This window comes from Macaca mulatta, chromosome 6, assembly GCF_049350105.2.
Source record: "Macaca mulatta isolate MMU2019108-1 chromosome 6, T2T-MMU8v2.0, whole genome shotgun sequence".
NCBI lineage: Eukaryota > Metazoa > Chordata > Mammalia > Primates > Cercopithecidae > Macaca > Macaca mulatta.
The window spans coordinates 6,081,551-6,103,901 of record NC_133411.1 but is presented as its reverse complement, the minus strand read 5'-3'; the positions used below and the strand labels follow the sequence as shown (position 1 = coordinate 6,103,901).

Genomic DNA, 22,351 nt, shown 5'->3' with positions numbered 1-22,351 from the left:
CTGTAATCCCAGCACTTTGGGAGGCCGAGGTGGGCGGATCACAAGGTCAGGAGATCGAGACCATGGTGAAACCCCGTCTCTACTAAAAATAGAAAAAATTAGCCGGGCGCAGGGGCGGGCGCCTGTAGTCCCAGCTACTCGGGAGGCTGAGGCAGGAGAATGGCGTGAACCCGGGAGGCGGAGCTTGCAGTGAGCCGAGATTGCGCCACTGCACTCCAGCCTGGGCGACAGAGCGAGACTCCGTCTCAAAAAAAAAAAAAAAAAAAAAAAAGAAATGGCCTCTTGATGTGGGTCTTGAAAGAAGAGGGTCCGGGTTCAGGCAGCATCTGGTTCACTCCAGTTCCTGCCACTTGAACATGCTTCAGCTGGTGGCAGGTGTTTCCAAGATGAGTAGAAAGAGAATTCCAAAGTGGGTATAGCATTTGTAAAAATTGACTCCCTGTCATTGGATGGATGAAGAAAATTAGTCTTGCAATAACTGCCTTCCAACAAAAAACAAGTAAAAGGGTCAGGGGTGTATCTCAGAACCCTTACAGTTTCAATGTTATTTTATCATTCAGTGCATGCAATTCTCAAATGTCTTGAGAACCTTAGAAATAACTAGACATGGCAGGCTACCTTGTTACTATTGGAAACACGACATACTCTGTTTCGAGATTATTTGCTTACTTATTTTATGTAATAATAATAAAAACAAAACTTTTTATCAAAGGAAATAGCCTTGGGCATTCAAAAAACAGATTTTTCTGTAAAAGTGTTGAAAACCAAGGGAGATTGAAGGTATCTCTGTGGCCCAAACATACCTGCATCTACAAACTCCTTGTGAGCCTGTTCGGCTTTAGCAGGAATCACCACTGTGGGTATTCAACACAGACATTCGTTGGAAGCTGACTGTGCTAAAACCCTTTTGCTTCCAACTATATCAGATCCACTTTGCACAACTGTTGGAAACATGGATTTTTAAATTTAAAAAAAAGTCTGCATTTGTGGATGACAGCCAGTTGGCTGTTTTAAGTCACCCGTTAGGTATGAAAGCAAGAAATCCTAACACCACCCTTCAAGTAACAACTACAACAACACTAAAACCTTCTTACGACTACACAGTAACATCTAAAGTCAATACTGGCTTATTGGGTTTTGCTCTTCCAGTGCAGCTCATTTATTACACTCTGTTTATTGTAGTTGTTGTCTTTTGAATTCATAGGTTGCAGCTTATTTTTGTGTAGATGTTTATTACTTGTTCTCTCATGTAAAATACAAACAATGTTCCTGGTGTGTGGGTAGCTTTTCCCCATGCAATGACTGGAGATACGTGCTTCTTCGTCTTGTAACAGCTCATGATTTCCAAGGTGGCATGCTTGTCTGCTGTGACTATGCAATGACAATTTTCCCCATGCAATGACAATTCCCCATGCAATACGTGCTTCTTCGTCTTGTAACAGCTCATGACTTCCAAGGTGGCGTGCTTGTCTGCTGTAAGTCAGCAGATAAAGGAAGAACATGAAGTCTTGGCAAGAGAGGTCTCGTGGGTAGGTCTTTGAAGAACATAAAGAGTTGTGTATTACCTATGTTCACATCCATTGGCTTGAGCTCGGTCAATTATGTAGTCTGTTAGGTCCACAACTACGCCAAATGTCATGCTCAGGGTCAGGTTTAGCCCCAACTGAGGTCTGAAGGGGAGTGGGTGGATGGCAGATAGCTGAGAGAACACTCAGGGGGCTGTAGGCAGGTGAATATGGTTTTATTCACCAGCTTTCTTAGCAGCAGCTCGCCCATCAGCAGCTTTCTCTCACTGTCTGCTCTCTTGGCTGCTTGCTCCAGCTGCTCCCACACACAGCTGCACAACCGGCTCTTTCTTGCCTTCAGGGTCAGCAGCTTAACTCTTTTTCTCTCTCCGCACAAGCCAGTTCCTGGCTCCCCTCACCTGTCTTCAAGGCAACTTGATCACCCTTACATGGGTCAGTAGCGTTACTCTCTTTCTGGGCGCGGTACAGAGAGAGTCATCTGTCCAATGAGAGGAGTCAATTTTTATAAATGCTATACCCACTTTGGAATTCTCTTTCTACTGACCTCAGCAACATTTACCACCAGCTGAAGCATGTGCGTGGAGCAGGTACTGGAGTGAACCAGATGCGCCTGAACCCAGACCCTCTTCTTTCAAGACCCACAAGTGCAAGCCGAGCCCCTACAGTGTCAGCAAGGCAGTCACACCTTTTTCAGACGATAGTGGCTCAGAGGCAAGTATGGACTTACACAAACAGGTTATGTAACAAGTGGAGTACGTGCCTGCACCCTAAACTTGCTGAGTCACTCTGGCCTGGATGTTTGCCTCGGCCTATTCCTGACCAAAGCACCTCCATGTACCTACCTTACAGGTCACATCTCACCTCCAGGGACCCATAAAATGCCATGTCACTGTGTGCTCAGGAAGAAAATGGCCAGATCGGTGAACAGCTAGCCAGCCTGACACACCTAGTTTTAATTTGAACCTCATCCCTCATCCTCACAAACAGCATACTCTTGTGCAAAAGCCTCAGTCAGCTTTTGTTCTGGTTTCTTTAGTTGTATGTTCAGAAATGTGGGCTGAATGACACTTAGAGTCTCTTTCGCCCCTGAGGTCATCTGCTAAATCGACCAAGTGCAATAAATACCTACTGTAAGAGAATGTAGGGCTTAGTCCCTGACAGAAGTAGCTGTCACCAATTTGCATAACTTATTCTTGAGTAATTTTATTCTTGCAATTAAAAGAGAGAGCAAAAAGAGACCAAATTTAAATTTTACTGCAGGGATGCATGGAAAAGCCTCTGCAGGGCTGCAAGATTGCACGGAAAGCCTCCTATTTGGCTTGGCAAAGCAGGATAGATGTCTGAGAGGCCCACTGAAGTTTTAAAAGTATTCTACCGAAAAAAATATTTTTAAAATGTCCGACCTAGCTCATATATTTCTGGAATGTATTTGTAAACAGTGCTCTGTTTCTGTGAGAATTGTCTTGATTTTTCTGGAGCTTTTGCAAACAACACATATTTTCCCAGTAGAGAGTCTGCCTTTGATCTACAATGAGGCCCCACTGAATCACCAACTACTTTCCCACCTGGAACCAACCAAGGCTGTGTGCTTAGCTGGCAGAAAATAATAAGTCCACATTAGTTAGTGTATCTAGAAAGGGGAGGCTGGCAAAAATATGCACCGTCTGTAAAACTCTCGACAATCATTTATAGACTGCATTAATGAGTCAGGCATTACGAGGCACTTCCCAACCCCAGGCCAGGTTGTAAGGAACTTTTATCCTGATGTAACAGTTTGTGCTTGTGGATTCTCGGACTAAACAGTGTGCTGAACAACAAAGCAAATAGACACATACAAAATAGATTTGTTAAATAATATAAATACTAGCTTATAGTCATCAATTTATAAAAAGCACCCAACAAAACAAAACACTAGGATGACTTCAAAGGAATGATTCACAAAGCACAGACATATTAAAAATATGCTATAATTGGAAAAAAGCCTCTTTAGAACTGCTGGAGGTACATTTGTTCTCTATTTGTCTGTCAGTCAAAGAGAGGCCATGGATCCACAGAGAAGTTCGTTCAGCCTGCAGTGGGTCAATCAGTGCAGCCCACTCCGGAATCCACATGTCTGCCCTTATTTAGATATGAAGAGACTGAGCAGAACAGTTCAAGTGTGACTACAGAATCAGGGTCTGAGAAGTGGGTAAATCCAGTCATGTAGGTAGTAAACCCAATTCACTTTTAAGCTGGAAAGAAAAATACGATACCGGAGAAAGCTGACGTTGCTGTCTTTCTGTGACAGTAGGATTTTCGGGATTCTTAGAAGCATGCTGTGGTGGTGGGCATATATGACAAAGTCAAGTGACATGTTCTTAGGTCGTATTTACTTGATTTGGGTCACAAGAGCCATTGGCAAGATGTTAATTTGAAACATTGACTAATGATTGCACCCCCAACCTTTTTACAAAAATAATGTCACATAGCTAACAAAAATGGATTCAACATAACTGATAAAATAACACTTAAAGTTGATAAATGAAGACAAATCTAGACCAGAAAAGGAGGAAAGAATACATACAATTATTTCTGCCCCAATTATCTCTTGTATAAGATTGTCCATTTTTTATTTTGGAAAATAAAGGCTGAAACTTCCAGACAGTGGAAATCATTTCTCTTTACAGTTATCCCATAGGATTTGCACAAGTGGCCTTTTCCTGTTTTTTTTTTTTTGTTTGTTTGTTTGTTTTTCCTTAAGCTGTTATCCTATACCAGTTGACTTCTCCCTCTCTGTGTTGGGGGGTCCCAAGACCATCCTCAGCTTCTACGATCCACTGGAAAGACCTACAGGATTCAGAAAAGCTGTTATACTTACAGTTACAGTTTATTACAGCAAAGGAATAGGAATTATTCCAGCAGAGGAATAGAGCTTCCAGGCATCCTCTTACAGTGGAGTCCCACGGACATGCTTAATTCTCCCAATATTGTGCAACAGCATATGCGAACTCTTACCAACCACAGAAGCTTACCTGAGCCTGAGTGTCCAGGAACATCACCTGGCCTTGGAGTCCAGGAAGCTCACCTGGGCCTTGGCATCCAGGAAGCTCACCTGAGCATTGGTTTCCATACAGCTCACCTGAGTGTTGGTGTCTAGGAAGTTAACCTGAGCCTTTGTGTCCAGGGTTCTTATTGGGAGCCAGTCCTGCAGACCTGAAGCATTTATATGACTGAACTCAGATACTCAGATTCCAGTTTTCCAGAGCAGAATTAGGCACTCAGCATAAATCACATTGCTAGCATTAACAACCTGTTTAACTGGTGCCATGCGACCCAAGGCCTCAGCCATACAAAAACATTCTTCCCAGGCAGAACATTCCAGAACTCAGAGTTTGCTTCCCAAGAACTAATGAAGGGTCAGTCCTGAAAATAGTCATTTCTGGGAACGTGCAGGGTTTGAGAAACTCAGGCCTCTTTCCTTCTCATCTCCCTTCTGTATTTCTCAAGGCACCTGGTCTCTTCTTTACTCCTCTCACAGTCTGCCAAACAGAAGTCATTCTCTTTGATCTCAATACCTCAAACAGTCCATATGTAAGATGTTTGTTAGTAGGAACGTTTTGGGAGCAGCAGCAATGTTCAATATCTAGGACAATACACGAAACTTCTTAAGAATGAGCACTAAACCTTGTTTCATTCAGAGATCTTCTGCCATTACCATACCAAGTGACTTCCATGGGACATTTACCCCTTCTCGGTTAGCTGGCCACTGCTGCTGGTCTTTTGTCACTCCTCATCCCAGCAGCCTCTGAGGAGCCTCCTCTAATTGGCCACGCCTCCGTTTTCCTGCCCCTCTTCATCCCCAGACTTCCTCCGGCACTCCCCATGCTCCGGACTGCAGAGCAGCTCGGCTTTCTCTTGACTTGTGTACTTTGTCCAGCTATGCCCTGAGGTTCTCTTCACATAGTTGGGACACTCATCAGGATTATTCTGATTCCAGGCTGAGTACCACTGTCAGGTTTAAAATAACTGATGTTTACTATTATTATTATTTTATGGTGCTTGTATGGAACCCACCCTGAATACCTCTGACGCCAAGCAATCTTTCAGCACACCATGATCTGAGCTGCCACATTCAACAGGAAATCACAGTTCCAGGCTGACTTCAGCTACTGCCATTCTCAGACTCATGAGAAGCCTGGTTTCATCTCATGAAGTTTGCTGTTAGAGTTAGATTTTAGAGCTGCAGACCCTTTCCCTCATTCTCTTAGCAAGAGCTATCTTTTCAACTTCTTTCTATCAAGGAAGTATTAATAGTTAGGTGAGGTGCAGTGGCTCACACTTGTAATTCAATCACTTTGGGAGGCCGAGGCAGGAGGATTGCTTGAAGCTATGAGTTCAAGAGCAGCCTGGGCAACATAGCAAGATCCTGTCTCTACAAAAAAATAGAGCCAAGCATGGTGGCATGCACCTATAGTCCCAGCTACTCAGGAGGCTGAGGTAGGAGGGTCACTTGAGCTCAGGAGGTTGAGGCTGCAATTGCATCATTGCACTCCAGCTTGGGTGACAGAGCAAGACCCTGTCTCAAAAAAGAAAGTAGTTAAATCACAATTACTGGAGATAGAAAGAGGCTTTATTTCTTTATACCTTCTGTTTTACACCAATATTCCTATGCTTGCAATTTGGCTACACAACTCTCTGTACCTTTCCATTTATAAGTATCATGCACTAGGTGGGAGAATACCCCTGAGAGCATAGAAATTGCAAATGGATGCTTCGAGGCTCAGCAGTGCCATAGACTGGAGGTGGAGGATGACTCATCTCCTCCCAAGGGAAAGGGAGCACCTTTGCCGTGGTGCCACCACTGCAGAGCACAATATGTCTGGGCATGACTTACTTTGTATTCCAAAGTGTCATGAAAAGATCATGTTGACGTTCTTAGTTCTTTGAATTTGTCTAATTCCTATTGCAAGCTTGGCTTTAGACCTGGTATATGTTCTCACCATTCCAACCCAGAAGAGGCTGTGGACTGGAGGACTGATCACACTCCAGCAATGCTTCTGAAAGGAGAGGTGCCTGAATGTGGTTAAGGCAGTGGCAAGAAGGTGGTGCCCAGCATTGCTTTTCTAAATGGCTTATATGGATTTACACTTCTCCACCTCAACCCTCCTCAGACTCATCCCACATTGTTTAATGTGTGATTTTTTTTTTCAAATATGTCCTCTGTTTCTACCTCTATGATTACAATTTCTCTGTCATCCTGGTCTTCATCACCTTGGTGAGAAGACACATAACAGGGTGGGTGTTTTCAATCATCAATATGTGGCCCGGCAATCAGGTTATGGGTGAAAAAGGCCTTTTAATTCTTACTAATTTGTAGCTACTGTAGGATATTCCCTGCTCCTGGAGTTGGACATCAGGGTGGGAAGTTGTGGTCACCATGAAGGTTTTAGTGATGTTGAGGTTCTCCACGCACCATGTATTAGTCAGGGTTCCCCAGAGGAATTGTGTCATTTAATTAAAGATGTTGAGAAGTAACAAGATCTGTATCCAGCAAACTGCAGACCCAGAAGGGCTGATGGTGTAAGTTTCAGTCCAGGTCTGAGTCCAAAGGCAGTAAAGGACCAATGTCCCAGCTCAAAGACATTCAGGCAGGAAAACAGTAAATTCTTTCTTACTCAGCCCTTTTGTTCCATTCAGTCCCTCCATGGATTGGATGAGGCCCACCCGTGCTGGGGAGCGCAGTCTACTCTGTTCACTGCAACAATTCAAATATTAACTTCATCCAGAAACACCCTCACGGACCTACCCACAGTAATGTTTAATCTCATGGCCCAGCCAAGTTGTCACATAAAATTAACCATCACATGCTGCATTTATCATGGCCCCTCGGCCACCTCCTCTGTGGGCTTCTAGGAAGACTAATTCTCATTTTGGCTGCAAAAGGAATCACAGGTGACTGAGGATAAGTCCTCTGGGTTTGGGACACTCTAAGTAGTATTGAAACATCTGCAGAAGAAATTGAAACAGGATAGGTCTATATGGCAGATCTTTGTCTTTCACTGCATAGTTTTTAGTCATGTGCTAAGAAGGAAAATGCTACTTAGAGAATATAATCAGTAAAATGGGGAGAGTATTTTATTCAGATTCTGCCCGAGTTACTAGAATAGGACAGATATTTCAAAAGGAGAAAAGTAGACCAGAAATAACAGCTTCATTGTTTTTACAGAATCACATAATGCCTTTGTTTTCAAGGCTCACTCTGTTGTTCCATCATTTTTTCCCTAGAGCCTTAGAATGTGTTAGGGAAATAAAAATAAATGTGATTATGTCTGTATAATGGATGAGAACACTGGAACATAGAATAGTTAATTTAACAGTCCTTCATCAGCCGTGAGAATGAGAATTCAGGCCATATTTACTCACTCCTGGATCTCAAGAGTTATCCCTTAATAATAAAACAATTTGCTATCCCCTAGACAATAGGCATTGCACCAGATGTGGGTTGAAGAATGATTCTATTCAGCTCAGCAAGAAACCCAGGGAAGAAAATGAATGCGAAAAACTACCATGTGATATGTGCTGTAATATCAATATATGATGTATATATTATATGTATATGTATACATTATGTATTTGCTTACTATTTATACAAAAATGTATTGAGTACCTACAATATGCTAGATGTGCTACTGGATGTGAAAAATAGAGTGCAGAATATATAATATGTGCGGTTTGTCTTCCTGAAACTTGCATTCTGGTGGAAAAGACACGTTGAAACACAGATACTCAATGACAATATCACAAATGTGGTGGACAAGCAGCACAGGGCACTGTGAGAGCATTTGCAGGAGATCCCCCAGCTGGGGGAACACGAGGGATTTTGCTATTGTTGATGCTGGAACCACAGCATTAGTGTTCGTACTACTTTCTTCTTGGCTCCAGTAACCTTTTCTGAAAGAAGCTGAAGTACAGATCGTGAACTGGCAAGCAACTTAAATGCAACTGGAAGCAGCTTAATTCAAGGTCAACGCAGAACACATGCAAGTGAAACACTGTAAGAAAAATAGAAATGGTGGAATCTGTTTTTCATATATGCAAAAGATAGGACCAAGTCCAACAGCTTCAATATTCCTTCAAGGCCAGAAAATAACATCTTACAAATTGTAGTTCTGGGTAGGAAAGAACTAAGCACGGCACTGAGGGGTGACAATGTCTTTCAGCAGTTTATGGTCTCGGGGTATCCTCTAGTAAAAACTGTCAGTCACCAACTGCTTTGAACCAGGATGGTTATTTTGGACCAGATTGTGAAGGTGGGCTGTGCATGTTCTGAGTCTTTCCAGCACTGACTTTTCATTCACTCGCAGCATGTCTATTTCTCAAACTCTCAGGCATGTGGAAGGGAGTGCATGAGTCTCTTTGAGTAGTCTTTAGTGTTATATTACAAAGTAATCCTAATAAACTCTTGGTGGAAGGAAGATTGTGTCTTGAAACCTGTATGGATAAACTCTCCAGCACATACAGCAGCCATCAGCTAAAGTGGCCATGTGTGACTTGGTGTATGTTTTAAATGCCTGTTAAAACTGCTAAATGTTTAAATAGACATGTCTGCCTTTACTTGTCCTTTTTGTCTGCAGACATGCCAAGTTACCATAGGAAACTTCTGCGTGAGTCTGAACACAGGCACCGGAGAGGTGAACACACGAGAAGGCTGCATCTCTGGTGTCCTGACTCATCGTCTCACCGTTCTTGAGCCAATGTGCGCCTGACTGGAGTCCTCTCTCTGGTTGCACTGCCCTGCTGTGGACTCATTAATTTCACACATTTGGAAGCAATGTTAGTTATAGCTAGTTGTTAATCAATGACTTGAAAATGAGGGATAAATAAAATACTCTATTTGAAGATTAGCAGATTTTGATGATAATTTAGATAACCTCAAAAAAAACTTCATTGGACAATTAGCATACATACAATAAAACACTTAACTTGTTCAGCAGACTCTTAATAACACAGATAACCTTGCAAATCACCTGAAGCTGTTTGTCCTAGAGGATCCCCCGAGACCGTAAACTGCTGAAGGACATCGTCACCTCTCCAGTGCTGTGCTTAGTTCTTTCCTACCCAGAACTGTGATTTGTAAGACATTATTTTCTGGCCTTGAAGGAATATTGAAACTGTTGGACTTGGTCCTGTCTTTGGTGTATAAAAACCAGACTCCACCATTTCTATTTTTCTTAGTGCTTCACAGGCATGTGTCCTGTGTTGATCTTGAATTAAGCTGCTTTCAGCAAAATTGTTGAGTCTCTAGGGAGTGTGACCTAGATCGGTGGTTTCCGAACTTTAGCATAGAGTAGAACCATCTGGAAGGATTCTTAACACAAGATTGCTGCGTTCCGTTCCTAGAGTTTCTGACTCAGGGATCCGGGGTGTCTTCCAGTTTTCAGGTGGTGCTGATGCCACTGGTCTGGGATTACACATGGAAGAGCAAACCGCCCCCCCACCACCCCCCACACACACTGGGTTTGGATAGCATCAGCAGCAAGGCCTGGTGAGGACTGTCCACACCACCATCCAGCAGCTGCTACAGCATGGTACCATGCTGATTCTCTCCAACGGAATTTCCTCATAGCTCAACCTTAACACATAGCATAAGTGTAGAGGAGCACCAAAGCATTAAAAAAAAAAAAAAAAGGCCAATTCTTTTTTATGTAATTAAATTTCAAATTTTGAAGTGACATAAAATACCTGCCTTGGGTTTAGCTTTATTTGGGTTCAATTAAATTACATGGATATAATAGAAGCAAAAGTATCATTCACTTATAGGCACCAATACTTCTCGTAACCAAATAAGTCTTACACTAGAATTGCTGACTTTAAATTGACTTATATTATTGTTTTAAATCATAGATAAATATCCCAAATTCAATATTTCTCTGAACAAATCTCTTTTTAAATTTTAAATGAAATAAAAACTCGTATTCCTTGACCTGAATAGCCTTAATAAATCAACCACACACCCTGTGAAAAAATGAGCGGACTCAGGAGCTAAGAGCTTGCATTACAGTATCGTGAAGTAATGCTAAAATCATATGAACTCCACCCATTTTTCTCCTTCTTAGCTTCTGCCTTAGCTTACAGGTGGCTTGCCAGAAGAATAGGAACCAATTACCAAAAGATATTCGAAATAAGTCAGGATCTTGGAAAAATAGCTGGCACAGAGAATTATTCCAGCTTTGGTCCCTCTGAGAGATGCATGTCCACAGACAGAAATAACATGCACATATTGTTTTTCTTGTGTATTCTGACACTTTTCTTTTATAACATTATAGCAAAACTTTCAAATAACTATTACTTACAGTTCAATTAATAATGATCATTGAAATTAATATTTAAATTAGTTGGTTTTTTTCTATAGTTAATGAAATCCATGAGAACAAACAGAACATTTAACACTCACAAATTTTGCATTTAATTTCTGCTAGATTATTTTATAAGTTCAAATTTTGAACATGTAATTTATATACTCATCATCTGTGTGTTTCAGGTTCTATTATTTATTTTACAAATTACTGACAGACCATAGCACTGAATGCTTTAGTACTTATTACTTTACTTTTGTTCTCCAGAAAATTAAAGTGAGGAAGGCAACACCCTAAGCTTCTTTCCACTTTTCAATTTCTGAGAAATCCACCACTTTATTATCAGCCATCAGATGGAACTACTTGATACATGCAAAGCAAGTACAGAAAGAAAAGGACAGGCCCACCCTTGGGAAAATTCATTATACTCAGAGAGGACAGAGTGAGGGCAGCACCTCTAGATGACCATTGTGTTCCCATCATCTTCGAGCAGAAGACAACATTCAGGCTGACAGCAGAGACGTGTTAGTAAGAGTACTCTGCTCCACTGCAGGGCGGGGGCAGCAAGAAAGAAGGAGATCAGATGTTCCAGGAAGCTTCAATGTTTCAGGTCCACCAGAGTCATAACACAGGGCCTTCGAGTATTTGCAGATAGGAAAGAGGAGTTATTTTCCATGAGAAAATGTTAAATTGTGAGAGAGGGGTCAGATGAGTGGAAAAGGCTAATATTTTTCCAATTTCAAAATTGGCAAAAGGATGAATTCCAGAGATGCTGGGCCAGTCAGTTCAGCATTGATCACTGACAGCAATTCAGAAGGAATTATTAACAGGCAAATGAGCAATTGAAAAGGAGCAGTGATCTCCAGGTCCAGCCCAGTTAGTTTTCTCTTTGTATTTAGTCAACTTCATTTGCTGGGTGATAGTTAAATAAAGATTAATGAAGAGTGATCCTTAGATTTAAGGAGCATTCTCAATTGGTGTACCAAATAGCGTGGTGAGTTTCTGGCTTCCCACTTCACCTGGCAAGTAGTTGTCCTTTTGATATTCCCATGTACTAGATGAAGCCACAGTTCAACAGATCAGAGCTGCCTTAACAATCTGTTCAAAGACTGCTACTAATTAATTGGGGTCAATCAAGAGGAAACCCTTAATGGCATGCTGTTGGGTCTTGCTCTTTATCATGTGTTAACTTCTATTCAGTGGTTTGGATGAAGGCACAAAAATCATGCTTATAAGATCTGCACATGTGGCCATATGCAGAAGATTGACACTGGACCCCTTCCTCCCACCATACACAGAAATAAACTCAGGATGGATTAAAGAGTTAATTGTAAAACCTAAAACTATAAAAACCCTGGACGATAACCTAGGAAATACCATTCTGGACATAGGACCTGGCAAAAATTTTATGATGAAGGCTCCAAAAGCAATTGCAATGAAAACAAAATTTGACAAATCAGACCTAATTAAACTAAAGAGCTTCTGCACAGCAACAGAAACTGTCAACAGAGTAAACAGAAAACCTACAGAATGGGAGAGAATGTTCGCAAACTGTGCATCTGAGTAAGGTCTAATATCCAGCATCTATAAGGAACTTAAACAAATTTACAAGAAACAAACAAGCAATCCCATTAAAAGGTGGGCAAAGGGCATGAACAGATAATTTTCAAAAGAAGATATGCATGCATCCAACAAGCATATGAAAAAATGCTCAGCATTACTCATTATTAGAGAAATGCAAATCAAAACTACAATGAAGTGCCATCTCACACCATTCAGAATGACTATTATAAAAAGTCAAAAAATAAGAGATGCGGATGAGATTGTGGAGAAAAGAGAACACATATATACTGCCGGTGAAACTAAATTAGTTCAGCCATGGTGGAAAGCTGTGTCGTTATCCCTCAGAGAACTTGAAACAGAATTACCATCTGACCCAGCAATTGCATTATTGGGTATATGTCCAAAAGATTATAAATTACTCTACCATAAAGACACATGCATGCATATGTTCATTGCAGCATTATTTACAATAGCAAAGACATGGAATCAACCTAAATGCCCATCAACAAGATGATATAAAGAAAATCTGGTACTTATACACTATGGAAACTACAGAGCCACAAAAAAGCATGAGGTCATGTCTTTACAAAAACATGGATGAAGGTAGAGACCATTATCCCAGGCAAACTAATGCAGGAAGAGAAAAGCAAATACTTCATATTCTCAATTTTGAGTGAGATCTAAACAAGGAGAACAAATGGACAGAAAGAGGGGAACAACATACACCGGGCCTACTGGAGGTTAGGAGGAGGGAGAGGATAAGAAAAAATACCTTTGGAATATTATGCTTATTACCTGAGTGATAGCATAATCTGTACACCAAACCCCTGTGACATGCAGTTTACCTATATAAGAAGCCTGCACATGTACCCTTGAATTTAAAATAGAAGTTATAATTAAAAATTTAAAAGATTTGTACATGAAGCAAATTCAAAGGGATAGCTAATATAGATGACAGAACTGACCTTCAGAATGTTTCAAAAAGGAAGAGAACTGCAACCAGATACACAGGATTCAATTTAAATGGGTGATGTGAAGTTAGGAGTTTCTGGGTATTTAGGCATAGTTGTCCACACAATTGCCAGCCATCAGAGTTCCATGCTGTATTAGGCCATTCTTGCATTGCTGTAAAGAAATATCTGAGACTAGGTTATTTATAAAGAAAAAATGTTTAATTGGCTCACAGTTTTACACAATTTGCTTTACATGGAGCCCCGTGCTGGCATCTCCTCAGCGTCCAGGGAGACCTCAGAAAGCTTACAATCATGGTGGAAGGCAAAGGGGAAGCAGCATGTCACATGGTAAAAACAGGACCAGGAGACAGATATTGTGGGGGGCGGTGCCACAAAACTTTTAAATGACCAGATCTTGCAAGCACTCACTCACTCTCATGAAGACAGCACCAAGCCTTGAGGGATCCACTCTTAAGATCCAGTCACCTCCCACCAGGCACCACCTCCAGCTTGAGTTTTACAGTTCAACCAGAGACTTGGCTGGGGACAAATACCCAGACTGTGTCACATACTTTTTCTAGACTAAACTCAGGAAACCTGAGAGTGCATTTATGGAAGCGTTCATGGGTTGGTAGGGTATGGGACAGTGTCTGTCAGTGCTGGGCAGGGCTGGCTGCTCACATCTTAAGCAGTGTGGCTTCTGTCTTCTGCACGCCCACAGAGAAAGCACTCAGTGGAGGATGTGAGGATGGACTGGAGGCCCCCTTGGAGGAGCCCTGGATACAGGTGACCTCCACGGATACGACTTGAACAAGTCTATGATGCCACAAGTAGGTGCACTTCAATAGAATCAGATCATGACTTTGCTATAAGAATTGTGCATCTACAAACCACCCCTTCAGGTGATGAGCCACTCGTCATGAGGTAGATGCAAGCCAAAGCTGAAGTGCCCTGTGTCAGACACTGTAGTGTGACTCATGCATGAGATGGGAGAGGATTTCACCAGATGATCTTCCAGATCCTTCCAACTTTAAGTTTTCCTCCTTCCATGGTTGGAGTTGGCTGAGTGCTCAAGGTTCTTACCAGCACACACACACACACACACACACACACACACACACACACACTTCTGCTCAGAAGAGGGACTGACTTGGAGGAGAGGAAAGATGTCTAAGACTAGTTCCCAGCCTGCTCCTGCGGGTTCTTTAATCAATGTCTAACTCTTTCCAAAGAACATCCAGCAACACAGCTTCTTGTCTTGGGTGTTTTCCATTCACATTTGCTGTTGCCACAGCAGTAAAAGCTGGTTGGGTATAACGAGCTCTCTGTCATGTTTTAATGAGGAGACTTTGGTTTCACTATGGCTTTTCCCCTTTGCTTCTATTTGTTTCCTATGGCAGTGCTCTGCATGCTGAAGTAATGCTTGTCCCATGTCCAGCTTCTGAATTAGGATAGCATGGGTTCTGAAAACCTGATGAAAATGTCTATGGACAATTAACAAAGGAACTTTATATTGTAATTGGTGATTTTTTTAATTGCTTCCACAAGAAAGGAACACCAATTTTTTTGGATAAAACAGAAAAATACAATAAAGGAAAATTTAACACATGAAAATTTGAAGATTAATTGAAGAAGACACAGAACTCATTCTCCTCTTTTTTTTTTTTTAATAGTGTGAGATAACAGTTGTGAAACATTTTGAAAAGCATGAAGTGATAACACTCTGTTTTATTAAACATGGTATAATGTAGTAATTAGAGATAATAAAATAGTCATCATCCCACATTTTACCTCTGAGGAATAAACTTGCAAACCACATCAGAATTCTCAGTCTATGTTTACCCTTTTTCAAAAGGGGAAATGATTAGCCAGAACAAATAGCCGAATGATTTGTTGGTGTTCTCATCTACTTAGAATTTCAAAGTGTGGCCTGGGCCCAAGTCTCTGCAGTTACTTGACTGAATCATTCAGTCATCCATACATCCATTCATTAATCTACTTTTCACCTTTTATGTTACTCCTAAGATGTTCATTTCTTGTTTGCATTTCTAGTTTCAATGGTGTGGATGACAGTCCACACATCCTGGGGCAATTGATCTTTAAACCTCACAGAGAAGCATTCAAGGAAAATAACAGCGAGCTCCTCATTTTCAGAGGGGCAAGAACAAAATGGCGGCTCTCAGACACCAGGGCTGAGGGCACAGGGTGAGATATCCGAAGCTGTGGTGAGGAGAGTGAGTGCTTGTGTGAAGAGTGCCACAGATCATAGTTCCATGCCTTTGCTCTTCACACTCTTTCCTCTGCCTATAGAGCTGAAGGCAGAAGGAAAATTGGGCCTTTGTTGTTCTGCAAAGGGAAATGTGCTTCAGTGCTTTTGAGAGCATGTTCACTACTGGGGATGAAAGCTGTACTCTCTTAAAATGTCAAGGAAACATCCCGAAGAAGATTCCAATTAGATGCATATCTTTTGCACGGATTTATTGGTACTGAGGGAGCATAACTAAATCCTAAACCAAACATAGTGGTGTGGAATGGGCCTAAGCCAAGGAAATGTAAGAAGATGGAAACATCCTTAATGAATATCAGAAAATGTGCTCTTCATTCAAACCTCATTTGAGCAAATGTGTAAAACAATAGAAAGCAGCGGAGTTGAGCACATTTTAATAGATCCATTTATGCAAAGGGTACATAGTGGTGATACAACTGGAGTTCCTGGGGACCTGAGCACAGAAATAAGATATTTTGTAAAGAAAATAACTCTTCTTATTGATGCATTATTAGACAGACTCAGGAGAACCTCCTTATAGCACAGAGCAGGAGAGGTTCTCAAACATCCTCTTGCACTTTGTTAATCTTATATGTTTTGTTATATGCAGCTTTTTTCTTTATTTCTGAGAATTTTTGACTATACTTTTGCTTTATTTTAAATGGGCAATTGTGAGCAATTAAATAAGCAATTCTGAGGTTCTCTGCACAATGCAGCTGTGAAAGTAACTTCATTTCAGTAATCCTCAGAACATATGAAAGTGAAATTCATTAGAAAAGATGCACATTTACTAATGTGTGTCAATACTGGGAGGGGTTAGATTTAGGGTAGTCTAAACTCTAGATGCCTCAGGTTGCCTTGCTACTTTTCTTTCTTTTTTTTTTAGATGGAGTTTTGCTCTACTTGCCTAGGCTAGAGTACAATGGCACAATCTCGGCTCACTGCAACTTCTGCCTCCCAGGTTCAAGTGATTTTCCTGCCTCAGCCTCCCTAGTAGCTGGGATTACAGGTGCCCACTACCACGCCAGGCTAATTTTTTGTATTTTTAGCAGAGACAGGGTTTCACCATGTGGGCCAGGCTGGTCTTGAACTCCTGACCTCAGGTGATCCACCTGCCTTGGCCTCCCAAAGTGCAGGGATTACAGGTATGAGCCACCATGCCTAGCCCGTTGTTACTTTTAAGCTAACCTTCCTGTCTTCTCCATCAGTGGTCAGTGTGCTATGCCTGCAGCCCTGCCCCTCACACCTTTGCCTCTGCTGTGCCTCTCCAGGAGTGTTGTTCACTTGCATCTGGAGAAAGTCTTCCTGGTCTCAGGTTCTAATTCAAATGTCACTTCTATGAATTTTTCTGCCCAACCCTGAGATGAAGCAGTATCTCTGGGTGTTAAGAAAGAAGCTTTATCTGGCCTTCTCCTACAGCTGATATTATAGGGACATTCTATATTTCTCCGTGGAGGAGCTGAAGTGTTCAGAGGCTGGACTATTTTCTACTTACCTTTGTATCTTTAGAATCCTACCCCAAGCTCAGCCACAGTAGTTGTTGGAAAAGTCTCCGTGGATATGCAAGCTCCTGGGAAGGTTTGACTGCTGTAATTTCTGCAGCATATTCACTGTCCACCCAAGAGACACATCCACAGGCCTGCTCTCAGCGACTGTGACTTCCTCCACATCTGGGAACCTCTCTTCCACTCCTTCCTGTGCCCAGGGGCTGGGACTCTGACCCTGCTTGCCATCCTGTTGGTGTTCTCCAGCTGCGCATGGTTGAAATGTTCCTTTTGAATTCCAGGCCTCTGGCTATACGCCTTTTTCATAGCAATTTGTCGCTTTTCACTCTGGCCACTAAAGCTGACCCACGGGCCGGGAGGGGGAATGGGACCTGTTCCTGATAAGGGTGAGGCCAGGCCACTCAATGCCAAGTAAAAAAGTAAACAAGAATATTGTATTACAGATTCACATTATTCACTTAAGTAAATCAAAGCTGGTTTAAATGGATGTTTTCAAGAACTTGGATGTTTTGTGGCCACTGGCAGCCACTGCAAACTTCATTTGGATGGCCCATTCTTCACAAAGTCCAACAATGACCACTTAGTAGGGATTGAAATCCATCAATTTTAAGTCTAGCAAGGAAATCATTTTGAGGCCAACATTCAGGCAATGACTATGAGACATTAGATATCCTAATCTTGAAATCTCCTTTCAATCCTCAAAACAACCCTTTGAGAGAAATACAGTTATAGGTATAGATGCAGGAGTAGGCATAGGCATAGACAGGCTTAGGCATAAACACAGGCATAAGCACACCTATAGATACAAGTATTGGTGTAGGTGTAAGTATAGGTGTAGATGTAGGAGTACACATAAGCATACATAAGCTTAGGCAGAGACACAAGCATAGGCATGCCTGTAGGTACAGGTTTAGGTATAGGTGTAGATGTAGGTGTAGGTAGAGGTACAAAAGTAGGTGTAAGATTGGTATAAGTATAGGTGTAGGTGTACATATAAGCATAGGTGTAGGTATAGGTAAAAGTATAAAAATAAGTAGGATAAGTGTAGGTATAGATATTGGTGTACATTTAGGTATAAGTGTAAGTGTAAACAAATGTAACTTGGAGGTACAGGCACAGCAGGTATACATATTGGTGTCAGTATTGGTGTAGATATAGGTACAGGAATAGGTAGAAGTATCATTGTAGGTGTAGGTATAGGTGTAGATGTAGGTGTAATTATAGGTCTAGGAGTAGCTATAGGATTTGTATAGGTATAGCATAGGTGTAGGTATGGGTGTTGGTGTAAGTATAGACATAGGGAAAAGTGTAGGAGTACACATAGGTATAGATAGGCTTAGGCAGAGATACACACATAGGCATGTGTATAGGCATAGGTATACATATTGGTGCAGGTATAGGTATAGAAATAGGTTTATGTATAGTTTAGGTATAGATATAGGTATATGTATAGGTGTAGGTATAGGTATAGACATAAGTGTAGTTGGAGGTATAGGTATAGGTGTAAGTATAGATATAGGTGTATGTATAGGTATAGACATAGTATAGTTGGAAGTAGATGTATAGGTGTAGGTATAGGTATAGACATAAGTGTAGTTGGAGGTATAGGTATAGGTGTAAGTATAGATATAGGTGTATGTATAGGTGTAGGTATAAGTATAGACATAGTATAGTTGGAAGTAGATGTATAGGTGTAAGTATAGATATAGGTGTATGTATAGGTGTAGGTATAAGTATAGACATAAGTGTAGTTGGAGGTATAGGTATAGGTGTAAGTATAGATATAGGTGTATGTATAGGTGTAGGTATAAGTATAGACATAAGTGTAGTTGGAGGTATAGTTATAGGTGTAAGTATAGATATAGGTGTATGTATAGGTGTAGGTATAAGTATAGACATACGTGTAGTTGGAGGTATAGGTATAGGTGTAAGTATAGATATAGGTGTATGTATAGGTGTAGGTATAGGTATAGACATAGTATAGTTGGAAGTAGATGTATAGGTGTAGGTATAGGTATAGACATAAGTGTAGTTGGAGTTATATGTATAGGTGTAGGTATAGATATAGACATAAATATAGTTGGAGGTATATGTATAGATGTAGGTGTAGGTATAGACAAAAGTGTAGTTGGAGGTATAAGTATGGGTGTAGGTATAGATATAGGTGTAGGAGTGTGTGTAGATGTCATCATAAGTGTAGGTATACGTGTAGAAACAGGTGTATTTGGGATAAGTGTAGGTGTAAATATAAATATAGTTATAGGTGTAGTATAGGTAGAGATATAGGTAAAGGTGTAGATATAAGAATAAATGTAGGCATCGAATTCCACATAGGATAGGGATAGGTTTGGGTGTAGGTACCAGCAGGAAGCCCATTTGAAATGTTCTCAGAGAGTTAAAATACCTGCCTGGATTTACAACTCTCATAAGTAGCATCCACAAGAATGCACTCAGGTGTGACCCACAGACTTTCTACTAGAGGCATTATCTCCAACTCAGGAAAACCTACTTTGATGAGGAACCCAGGATGAATGAGAAACTCCCATTAGTGTGAGATGGAAGTAAGCGTATTTTCCCACGCAAATGGTCCAAGTTCATTGCAAAAACATAATTTTCCTCATTAGCATAAAAAGCACACTTCAACAGTGGTTACAAATTAGTTCTTATAAGTAACCAATATACTCTGAGTAGCTGAAAATTAACTACCAGACCCTATTCTAGTTGCTGCTTCCTGGGATATTTTCTAGTATCACCTGACATTGTTCCTTTACATTTGTTTTTGTTGTTTTCTTTTTATTTGTTGGCAATTTATGAAAGCTGTAGGTTAAATACTCTTAGTCAAGTAGTTTAATATAATAGAGGTTGAAATAGTCTATTATCAAACTATTTCATGCATTTTAGTTGGCTTCTGGAAGAAAACGCTAGAGAAGTTATTTCTTTTTGACTTGTAACTATTGGTATAAATACTAGTGTTGGACAAGCTCCTCATAAATTTTATAGTGAAAGTTAATTGGCTAAAATATCTTACATGATTTTGAAGCCAACTTTGTCTGAAGACTCGTGAATGACTTTGTGTTCGGAATGAAAAATTACTTCTGTTCTGGGCTAGATGGGTGCCCCAAACTAAAAATTTCACGAAGTATCCAGCTTAAAACTTCTAATTGAACAGCAAATGTTGTTTCTAATAGAAATATTTAGAATTTTGACAATTTATAATTTAACATTTCTAAATGACTCTTAATAATATTAATTTTTAGTATCTCAAAGTGTGATTTGCAGCCATGTAGGACATCCCTTCTGAGGAAGTGGAAGATTAGGTATATGTGACCTGCATTTAATTCTAAGGCCCATGTCTACATTTTTTACATTTCTGAAGCTGGTGAGCCCAAGTTATACTCAATCCACGCATTTCATATTTATCATTTTTCCTGAAGAACTATTATTAAAGTGAGTATTATGGTCAAATTATCTATGGATTTCTTTTTTTAGTGAGTACAATTTTGGAGATCTAGATTTCATTTAAACTATTTTAGAAAGATTGATTTGCTTTATTTTATTTTATTTAATTTTATTTTATTTTGTGACAGAGTCTTGCTCTGTCTGCCAGGCTGGAGTGCAGTGGTGCAACCTCAGCTCACTGCAGCCTCCACCTCCTGGGTTCAAGAGATTCTCCTGCCTCAGCTTCCTGAGTAGCTGGGACTACAGGTGCATGCTACCATGCCCGGCTTTTTTTTTTTTGTATTTTTAGTAGAGATGGGGTTTCATCATGTTGGCGAGGCTGGTCTTGAACTCCTGACCTCAAGTGATCCACCCACCTTGACCTCCCAAAGTGCTGGAATTACAGGCATAAGCCCATGTGCCCAGCCTGATTTGCATTTGACTACCACTAAATGAGCAGATATTATGAGAAAATTATGTATTTTCTGTGTAGAGAAATGACAGAAGACAGTCGGGGTGAAATTTCAGACAACACTAGTATTTTTTGAAACTTGAGTTTTCATAGCCATTTTAGTTCTTTAATTTAAAATTTGTTGAAGCTAATATTATCATAATACCATTTTTTGTTTTGTTTTTTTTTTCTCCAGCTTCCCACAGGTCACACCAAACCCAATGTAGTGGTTGACCTACAGTAGCTGTTCAGTGACTGTTTGATGATGAGTTAATGATAGACTTGTAAATCAGAGATCCCAGATGCTTGCTTGTGCCTAGCAACAGTGCCAAATCCTTAGGCCAGATGAGATAATGTATTTGAAAGCATTGTAAACTCAAAGGCGCTCTAATAATACAAGTTATTACAAATAGAGGAAGCAAACGGAACAAAGCCAGACAAAACAGTAAGAGAAGGGTGAGGGGGGCTCGGAGACTCCCAAGTGTTTTGAGGGTTATAGGCCCAGTTGCACATCAATATAAGCTGAGGAAATATATGTCAACTTAATAATGGGATGGGTATATTATAGAGTGGCAGAAGTTAGTAAGAATCATCCCCTGATAAAGAGGAGACTCTTGGAATAGACGTCCATTTTCTTAACCTAGGAAGGCCTCAGGAGTGTTCTGGGACTGTAATTTTAACAGCAATCCTCAAACAAAATTGGAACCCTCTGGGAACCTAGAATTATTCTATTTGGAATGCCTTAGTATTGGCAATAACATAATCTAAAAGATTTCCCTCAGGGTGAAACTGTCCCATTTGTGAAATGTCTCAGTTACTTAAGCAGTCATTCCCATCATGTCCAGTTCCATGAAAACAAACGCATGCTCCAGTTTCTTTGTGAATTGCAGCTTCTTGATCAGGCACTAGTTTTTCCTCAAGTAAGTCTCCAGCAAGTCTGCCACCCACCAATGCTTTCATATTTCCCAGATCTCTTGTCTTACATCTCTAGGTAGGGGTGTCCAATCTTTAGGCTTTCCTGGGCCACGTTGGAAGAATAATCATCTCGGGCCACATATAAAATACTTAACACTAATGATGGCCAACGAATTGAAAAAAAATCCCCCCTAAATCTCATAATGTTTAAAGAAGGTTTAGAAATTTGTGTTGAGCAGCATTCAAAGTCGTTTGGGACCATGTATGGCCCGTGGACTGCACGTTGGACAAGCTTGCCCTAGAGTATGATCACAGTGGCTTCATGAACCCTGACTTGACTCTCATAGAACAGATCCTGACTATTTTTCTTGCATAGTTGTTTCCTTTTGTTTCATTTCT

The 22,351-nt window shown here is 40.7% G+C and overlaps 1 long non-coding RNA gene across 1 annotated transcript; it reads right to left on the bottom strand.

Moving 5' to 3' along the window:
- Positions 1 to 3,522: 3,522 nt before the first annotated feature.
- On the bottom strand, positions 3,523 to 5,399 carry LOC114678661 (uncharacterized). Its single transcript, XR_003730119.2, has 2 exons — positions 4,538 to 5,399; positions 3,523 to 4,352 (listed from the first exon to the last, which is right to left on the bottom strand). It is a non-coding gene; the product is annotated as an uncharacterized LOC114678661 (long non-coding RNA).
- Positions 5,400 to 22,351: the final 16,952 nt, after the last annotated feature.